The sequence below is a fragment of the Pleurodeles waltl genome, chromosome 4_2 (genome assembly GCF_031143425.1).
Source record: "Pleurodeles waltl isolate 20211129_DDA chromosome 4_2, aPleWal1.hap1.20221129, whole genome shotgun sequence".
In the NCBI taxonomy this organism is placed as follows: Eukaryota; Metazoa; Chordata; class Amphibia; order Caudata; family Salamandridae; genus Pleurodeles; species Pleurodeles waltl.
The window spans coordinates 668,692,286-668,700,908 of record NC_090443.1 but is presented as its reverse complement, the minus strand read 5'-3'; the positions used below and the strand labels follow the sequence as shown (position 1 = coordinate 668,700,908).

Genomic DNA, 8,623 nt, shown 5'->3' with positions numbered 1-8,623 from the left:
AGAGTTTTACACATTCCCTTTCTGCCTGGGGCCCATAAAAGTCCTAGAACCGACACTCAAGAGAGTTCTATATGCAAAGCTATTAAAGTTTATTTTGTTACTGAGAATATATTACAAGGCAACAGTTGACAGGCCTGGAATATTAGTTTAATCAATTACCAGTGGCAGTGCTTAATTTGTACATAAAAATGTGCCGGTGCCCAAAGCCCTCCTCTTAAACATGCGGCTGCTGCATTTAATTTGCGAGCACGGAATACTGAAGCAGCATAATCCTGAAGCCATCTCGGGCCTCTTGAATCCTTTTAATGCCACTCCCTGCCCCTTCAGCTCACTCTTTTAGTTTTCTGCTTTCTACCTTTGTAACACTTTTTCATTTTTCTCTTCCTCCGTCTTTCCCATATATGACTTTTGCTCGCAGCAAATGCTTGAGGCAGAAGAATAAGCGCTGGCGGTCAAAAATAAGTGCTGGTGCTCAGCACCGGAAACAATAAGCACAAATTAAGCACTGACCAGTGGTTCAGACAATTTACAATCATTCCTCCCATCACCTTCTGTGTGTTTGACACCTAGGAGTGGAGGCAAGGTGAATAGCTACTAGACTATAAGGTAGGGGCTCATGCAGTGCAATCACAGATGATGGCCTTACAAAGGAGAAAAGGGATAGCAAAGCATGTGGAAACTGACAGTAATAACATTTGTGTGGATTGCTATACCATGCTCTACTCACTCCCAGTTGCTCCGGCCAGTGCACCACAGGAAAACCTAGAGCACTGATGGCTTACGTAACGAATTTTAAAACACTTAAAAGCACCTTTCAGGAACAGCTGGTGCATGCATTGCTTGCTGTGTACTGCAAAGCAAGGATTGGGTGATTCTTTGCCTTCCTCCATTGTGGTGCTACTGAATCCTTGCCACAACCCTCTTGACTGCTCGTCCAATCATCCCCTGCCAATGCTTACTTTAGATTATAAGTGCCTGGGGAAAGTCATGACCAAACAACAAATGTCAGTGCTTCCAGGTTTGGTCCATCAGGACCACACCAGATTTGTTCCAGGCAGAAGTGTCTACCAAAAATACAGAGACCGTTACATATTCTTGATCAAATGTCTTAAGCTTCCCTTGAATTTGCATTGGTCTCCATTGACTTGGAGAAAGCCTTTGACATGAGCAGCTGGGAATGTAATTTGCATGTCTTGCAGCGAATGTACATTGGTGAGGGGTTCTTCATGTAGATTGTGCTACTGCACTGCAGTCCTACAGCTCATGTTTGGACTCGTGGTATTATCTTGGCTCACTGGCTGATGAAGGAAGAAACCTGCCAAGGGCTGTCTCCTACCTCATTTGTTATTTGCCTTTGAAACAGAACTCTTGACGTGTCATAAGAGGCAAATAAGTGAAATTTATGATGTACAATTTAAGGGTGACATGCATACCACCTCCCTGTAAGCCAGGGGTCTTCAAACTGGGGGGCGCCCCCCCCCCTAGGGAGGGCCTCAAGTGATCCCCAGGGGGGTTGAAGGGGGGCAGTCTCTGGCCAAAGTAAGCATTACACAGATAACAGTGTTTTGTTTTAAGCAGAAACATGTTATTGCATTTTTTTTTAAAGGCAACAGTATTTAATTGCAATGTTTAAATATGTCTAGACTTATTTAAACATTGGCATCTTTATAAAATAATTGTGAAAAATTCTGGGGGGGGGTCAATTATATTTATTTTTCACCTGGGGGGTGCAGCATTAAAAAGCTTGGAGAACACTGCTGTAGGCAGATGATGCCTTCTTATACATACATGACATTCACATTGACTTAAAATTGATGATATACTATATTTCTACCTTCCTCACAGCCTGTGGTCTTGATGTAAACTGCAAAAATTCCTGTCCAATTCCCCCACAATCACCATAGTGCAAAAGGTTGACATCTTTGACAACTTAAGATTCAGGGTAGGAACTTAGAAGTGTAAATGAATAGCCATCGTGTAGATGTCATTTCTTGGAATGTCCTTAAGGCAATTGGTGTGGCCCGAATGTCCACTGCTTTTTTGGAATAGTTTTCCACTGTCCACGATAGGCAGGGCGGCTTTCTCCAAAATGATCCTGGTCCTTCCACTGCTGTTCTACTTAATAACTATGCTGGTATTGTTTAGACTGTTGTGTTTCATGAACTGAACCTCTTGCTAGATGGTTTATACTGAGGTGGAGTCTCATTACACAACTTGCATCTACTGACCAGTCCGCAATGTGTGCAAGAATAAGTGATGGGGCCGAAGTTGTGCTCAAAAGCCCGCAACCGGTACTGTGGACTGTCAGGGCGCCGAATACCAGGGCCGCGTATACTTCATTCACCCTCATGCCCCTTTCATCCCTCACTAGACCCAGTCTGACTCTTCATCTAACTCACTCAAATTCTTTCTCACCACTGTTTCTCCGTCTTTCTCTTCCTCCTCCTTTCCATATTTGTTTTTTTTTTCTCTCTTGCTCTTGGTCGAAGTCTGATGAGGAAACGTAAGTGCCGGTCCCCACAACGAGCCGGCGCAGGATACAGACCGCTTTTGGTAGCAATGAGAGAGCTCGGTGCACTTCACTTTTGAACCTTACTGCCTGGCTGCTCAGCTATAATTGCCTGCAGGTTGGATACAGTTTGAAAGTCAGACCGGAACTTGATATGTGAGGAAAACTGTGGACTCGGGTGCAGTAATTGTTTCTGTATGTTTTGATGGTGAGATTCGTATCTACTGTTGTGGAGGCTGGAAAAAGACAGACTTAAAAAAAAACTATTGCCTTTGCCACGTCATGTTAGATTTGTCTGTCACCTGCATATTATAGACTCGAAAGTCAAAGGTTCAACTCAGCTCTTCATCTTTCCGAGGTTGATAAAAACAGACCACGCAGGTGGTTTAGGGTAAAAGACGTAACAGTAATGTTCCGTGCAAAACAAACAAACTTTTTTAGCAAGCGCTTAGTAAATACAAATTAAGATTAAAATTGAAACGGGATACGATTAAATTACAAGTGATACAAAACACCTTATATTGGGAATGTGGTGAGAACAACTTGCTGAGTTAATCGCAGCTGGTTTGACTATTTCTGGACTGTGCCTCGTACACTGCGCAGCAGCGGATGAACCGCTTCATCTCATGTGCGCCATTGATTCCACGGCAAACCCATTGCGTGTTACACAGATCATGAAAATGTTGAGCAATCAATGCCCTTGCCCGGCTCCTACTAGCATCGGCATCCGAGATGCGGGACCCAGCTGTGATTAGTGGGGGAGGCTGGAGCTCATTGGCCCCGAGTTGGAGCGCGTCCTCCTCCTCAGTGTCCCGGAAGCGATCCCCCGCCTCTCCTGGCAGCCGCTGCAGAAAGAGGCGACGGGAGCGGCTGACTGCACAGGCTACAGCGCAAAGCGCTCCATACCTTTTGCAAGCAGCCGCGCCCTCTCTTGCACGGGGCATGCTGGACGCGGAGGTAAGGGCAAGCGCTATGCTCCGCATGAATGTGAGGAGCCAGCGGTTCCAAAGCTCCAGGGCTGCTGTGCGGGGGTGAGGCGGGGTCCCCCTTATGTTCATTGTCAAGTGCAGTCTCCTAGTGCGACCGCACTTGCTACGCTCCGCACACACCTAGGCTGTGTCACTTGCTCTGCGGGAGCTGTCGCGGGTTAGCGCTGGGGTTGGGGTTCAATGGTTGCCGTAAGGGAGTAGTCGGACATTTTAAACATTCCCCCATATTAACCAGTGGCGTAACGCCAGATGATGCCCCCCTCATCCCCCTACTGAGATGTGAAGAGACCCACTTGGTCTTCGATGTCTCACAGGTATTCTTTGTTTTGTGCTGATTGGGGCTCCTTCAGGGGCTGGGGTCCCCTTAAAGGTTTGGTAGCATCCTGCGCTGCAGGGGCTTCGGTTACGCCCCTGCTATGAACCTTGACCATCATGGCCCAAATAGCGTGCCCGAGGCTCCCTAGAAGGATCCGCTTCACCAGCCCTTGCTTCTTTCCATTTACTTCGCACATAACTGAATCCATCATTCCCGCTTCCACCCATTCATTCACTTTTAAATCAGTTTTTCCTTTCACCTATCGATCTGTCCATCCTTTCACCCTTTTTGCATCCTTCTTTGCACCCTTCGTCCCAGTCTTCTTTCTTGCACCTTTACTATTCCTACTTGGCATCGCCACAGTTCCTTTGAATACTTTCACTAGCCCTTGTTGTCACTCCCCGTCCTCTTTCTCCCCCTTACCCATCTGACCCTTTTTACATTTCCTTTCTTACATCTTTCTCCTCTTCTATTAGCCCCTCCCTGTCTTTCGTCCCTTTCTCTCCCAGTGCCAACATTTCTCTTTCGTTTTCTTCTTCACCGTTCTAGGTTCAACTGGCAGTCCTCTACCCATACATACCCTTCGGGCGTGTCACGCTGGTCCTCAAAGCGATATTGTCGAGCTTTTGTCTGGGCGTGACACCGAAGCCCCAACAAGCACAAGCGGGGCGTAGGAGAGTCTTAAGGGACAGTGGAAAGGGAGCAGAATGCATCGTGGTAGGGATACTGAGTGAGAGAAAAGCAGATTATTGTGTGAGAGAACCAACATTTTTGAAGTCTTTCCAAACAGAGCGAGGAAGAGAATGTGTGCGCGTTTTTTGTCTGTGTTTAATTTAAAAAAAAAACGGTGAAATCCGACAGATCTCACCATACCCAACTGAAAGCACCTACGCCCATCTCTATTTATCACAAAATACATTTATTCGCCTGCCCCGAAGCTACGCCCCTGTACCATTTGGTGCAGTGGCACCGGGGCCATGAGCGGCTCATTGAACCCTGATAATTGCCGTATTGTACTACCTCCCCAGCAACTAAAGGGGCCCTTTTCCTTGCTTGCTCCAAGGCCCGTGGCTTCCTTGGTATACTACTAGATGTGGAGGGGACGAAGCGTTGTTGCTAGTTAAGGGAGCGGGTTAACAAGCAGGGTATGTAATGGAATTGCGTGTTTTCATATTCTCTCCTTATCTCCCCTCCTCCAGTAGGAGATCAGGATGGGGTTGGCTATAAGAGGATGCAGTCTCACATATCTGAGCTCCAAGTCTTTCTTCCACAAATTCACAAATAGTCCCACTCAACAAAGATTATCCAAAATCACGAGGGTATTTTTTTAACAGTTTATATAGCACTCGCCCATACTTGAGAAGGTAACCTTAGCGGTAACCAGCGTAGAACCTGGACAGCAGTAGAAGGTGTAATCTTTGGTGGCAGGGCTCGGTGACAGCAGCAGGACTGCTGAATATTGCAGCAGGAGTCACAGCAGTGACAGCAAGATGCTCGCTGCAGGACTTTGGGATATTACCAAAGCATCAGACACCCAGTGCGGGTGAAAGCAGGACTGAAAGAAGATGACAGCAGGTGTACTGACAGAATCACACCTAGATGGGGGTGGCAGCAACACTCATACATTTTGATCTATGCATCCATGCACTCCTCAGTGAATTTGCATAGGGATATATATCGTTAATCCACATCACTAACACCTTTGCTGCATATCTTCTGTGAACCTTGAGAGCTTTGTATTAAGGAAGTTTGCAGTGCTGCTGCCCATGCTGCCACAATGTTGCATTTTTTTTCCAAAAGTGTTTTATTGGGAATTTATACAATAGGAACATTGAATAACATAAATGAAAAGAAACAATACATTGTATTGTACCATCAAATTAAGCAGAAACAGTAGCTTAGGATATAACATGAGGAGTCAGTCCACATTTATGAAAGGCGAGGGTAGAGGTGAGTGCATTAGTTTGCAACGGTGAGGTGAGGTTAATCAGTGTATGTGTTATGATGGAACGTTTTTTGATATTGTGGTGAATGATTAAGATACCTCAATTGTAGGTGAATGAGACAGAGTAAGAGAGCAGAGACAAGAGAAAAAAAAGTTGATAGGGGTGAAAAGTAGGGAGTACATGGGGAAGAGCGGTAGGGAGGGAAGGGGGCGGGAGAGTGGGGAGAGGAGGAGAAGAATGGGAGAGTGCGTGAGTGAATGCACGAATTGTCGAGTGATGAGATTATCGTGGTTACATAGACGAGGGAGACAAAAAGTTGCCTAGTTTTCACCACAGTTTACCATTCTTCATAGGTGTTGTCTTCAAGTATAAGTTTAGTGAGTTACAGGCATTTCTGGTGAGTTGGACCCATTCCCACCATGTGTGTGGGGGATGGTTTGGATGTGTCTTTCCATTAATTGACTATAATTTTAAGGCCAGTTGTGACTCGAATGTCCCATGGGAGATTGTCCTTTTTGTTTAATGCCTGTTTAATGTCAGTGGGGAAGATGCCCAGTGTAATAAAGGCTAAAGTAGGTGTCAATTTTGTATGAAGTATTTGAGATATTGTGTTACTGATGTCCTGCTAGAACATTTTGGTGGCGGTGCACTCCATTAGCACATGTTTTAAGACTCCCGTTTCCTTCTCACAGCTCCAGCATGTGTTGGAGGATTGGAGACCTAGTTTTTAAAGTTTGGGCTCGAGTCCAGTGGGTTATATTGGTAATCCAGTATCTGCTTTGTGCTAGTGATGGGGTTATTATGTTGGGAGTGAGTTAGATGGCCAGTCTGGCGAGACCTTTGGAGTATTGTTGGAGTCTGATAGTAGTTTCCCACTTGTTTTGTGTTAGTTTATTTAGTGAGGTTTTTGTGGGGGATAGGAGGGATTACGGTTTGGAAGCTATGTGACTGCCTTTGGTACATTTTTTAATGCGTTGGGTAGGTCGGGGGCAGGTTGGAGGATTATGTTTGGCTATATGTGATTATATTTTAAGGAATTTGTAAAAGTCTAGGTCGTTTAGCACAATATTGTCTGTAATTTGAGAGAACTGTATGGGTTTTGAGGGAGTGCCAATATCTCTCACCAGGAGAATATTCTTTTCTGTCCATTTCTCTATATACATCGTTCTTCCTACTAGTTTTAAGTTTTCATTGTGCCATAGCGAGGCTAGACATGAGTGTTTCATTTTGTTGGGTTGTCTGTTCTCAATTTTTCTGAGTGCCTGTGCTAGATAGAATGTTTATAGGGTGGTGTGTTTTCATTTTTTTTGATGGTTAGAAACGAAGTGAGGGATAAGGGTTTAGCGAGGGCGTATTCAATAGCGAGCCATGGCTGCAAGGGGTTGGTGGTGGTTAGGAGCCAGTGGCTCCCCTGTTTTGCTACGAAGCCATGTTGGTATCTCCCGTAGTTGGGTGGGTTTAGGCCGCCAAGTTTTCTTTAGGAAGTCTTGGTTTCTTTAGGGCAGTTCTGTTTTTTTTTTTAGACTTCCAGAGGAATTCAGTAAGTAATGTGTCTATTTGAGTAAAAACGGGGTCTGAGAGGTATATGGTGGGCATGCTGATTAAAAAGTTAATGAGGGGGTAATCATCATCTTGATAGATTCTATTCTACCACACCAAGTAATGAACCTGGTTGACCATTTGTCTAAGCTATTTCTTATGTTATCTAGTGTCTTTTTGTCATTCAGATCAATGGAGTCTTTAAGGATACGGTGAACCATATACCCAGGTATTTTATCTTATCTGGGGCCCATTTGAGTCTATAGGGGCTGATGTATGAGCTGTTACAGTACACATTGAGAGGAAGAACCTCTGTCTTTTCCTTGTTGAGGCAGTTGCCTGACATCTTAGAGTAGTTGTTGATTGCGGATATGATGTGCTGCAAGGCTGAGTCTTCCTGGTTGGTAAAAAGGAGAAAGTCATCCATGTAGGTAGCTAGTTTTTGTGGGCCTGATGAGAAAGGGATACCAGGGATAAATGGATTTTCTCTGATCAATGCAAGAGGGGTTCTAGTGTTAGTAGAAATAGTAGGGGGAGTCAGGGCGTCCTTGTCTGGTTTCTTGTTGGAGGTAAAAGGGATTAGACAATTTTCCATTGATGTTTATTGTAGCTTTTAGTTGTTTAGAGCAAGGATAATTTTTGAGAGAGCAGGGCCAAAGTTGAAGGAGGTGAGTGAGGCTTGGAGGAGGGTCCACAATACCTTATCAAAGGCCTTTTCTGCATCTAATGCTATTGCGTAGGTTGGTTGGTGCAGGAGTTTGCCTATTTCAATCACATGGCTAAAGAGTCTGATATTATCTGTGCTGAATCTTCCTTTGATAAATCCCGATTGAGAAGGATGTATTATGTTTTTGAGAATGGGCTCTATTCTGAGGGCTAGGATCTTTGCATATATTTTGCAGTCTGTGTTTATGAGGGATATGGGTCAGTAGTTCTTGGGATTGGAGGGGTCTTTCCCTTCTATGGGTATAACAATAATGATTGCCTCTGCAGATGAGCCCTTAACAGAGCCAGTGGAGGAGATGTGGGCGTATAAGTCTTCCAAGGGAGTGATTAGGGAGGTACCCAAAGTTTGATAGAATGACGCCAGGAAGCCTCCTGGGCCCGAAGCCTTCCTGGCTTTCATTGTTTTGATCATGTTTATGATTTCTTTGCAAGAAATTGGTTGTTCTAGTGATTCTTTTGTTGATTCATCTGTCCTAGTTAAATTAATTTTTTTGAGGTAGCTTAAGCATATGTCATAAGATGTGTTATTACTTTTGGAGTATAGGGTATGGTAATATTTTTCGAAGGTATTTAGGACGTCCGTCTCGTTTGTCGATGT

At 44.7% G+C, this 8,623-nt stretch overlaps 1 protein-coding gene across 2 annotated transcripts in view; it reads left to right on the top strand.

Moving 5' to 3' along the window:
* The first annotated feature begins 3,147 nt into the window (after positions 1-3,147).
* The window catches only part of MIGA1 (mitoguardin 1), a 457,181-nt gene continuing 451,705 nt past the window's right edge, over positions 3,148-8,623 (top strand). The window contains exon 1 of one of the 2 annotated variants that reach the window (XM_069232246.1): positions 3,148-3,466. The gene's annotated coding sequence lies outside the window, so the exon portion shown is untranslated. The remainder of the gene's footprint in view (positions 3,467-8,623) is intronic. The other variant, XM_069232247.1, reaches the window with a different exon arrangement.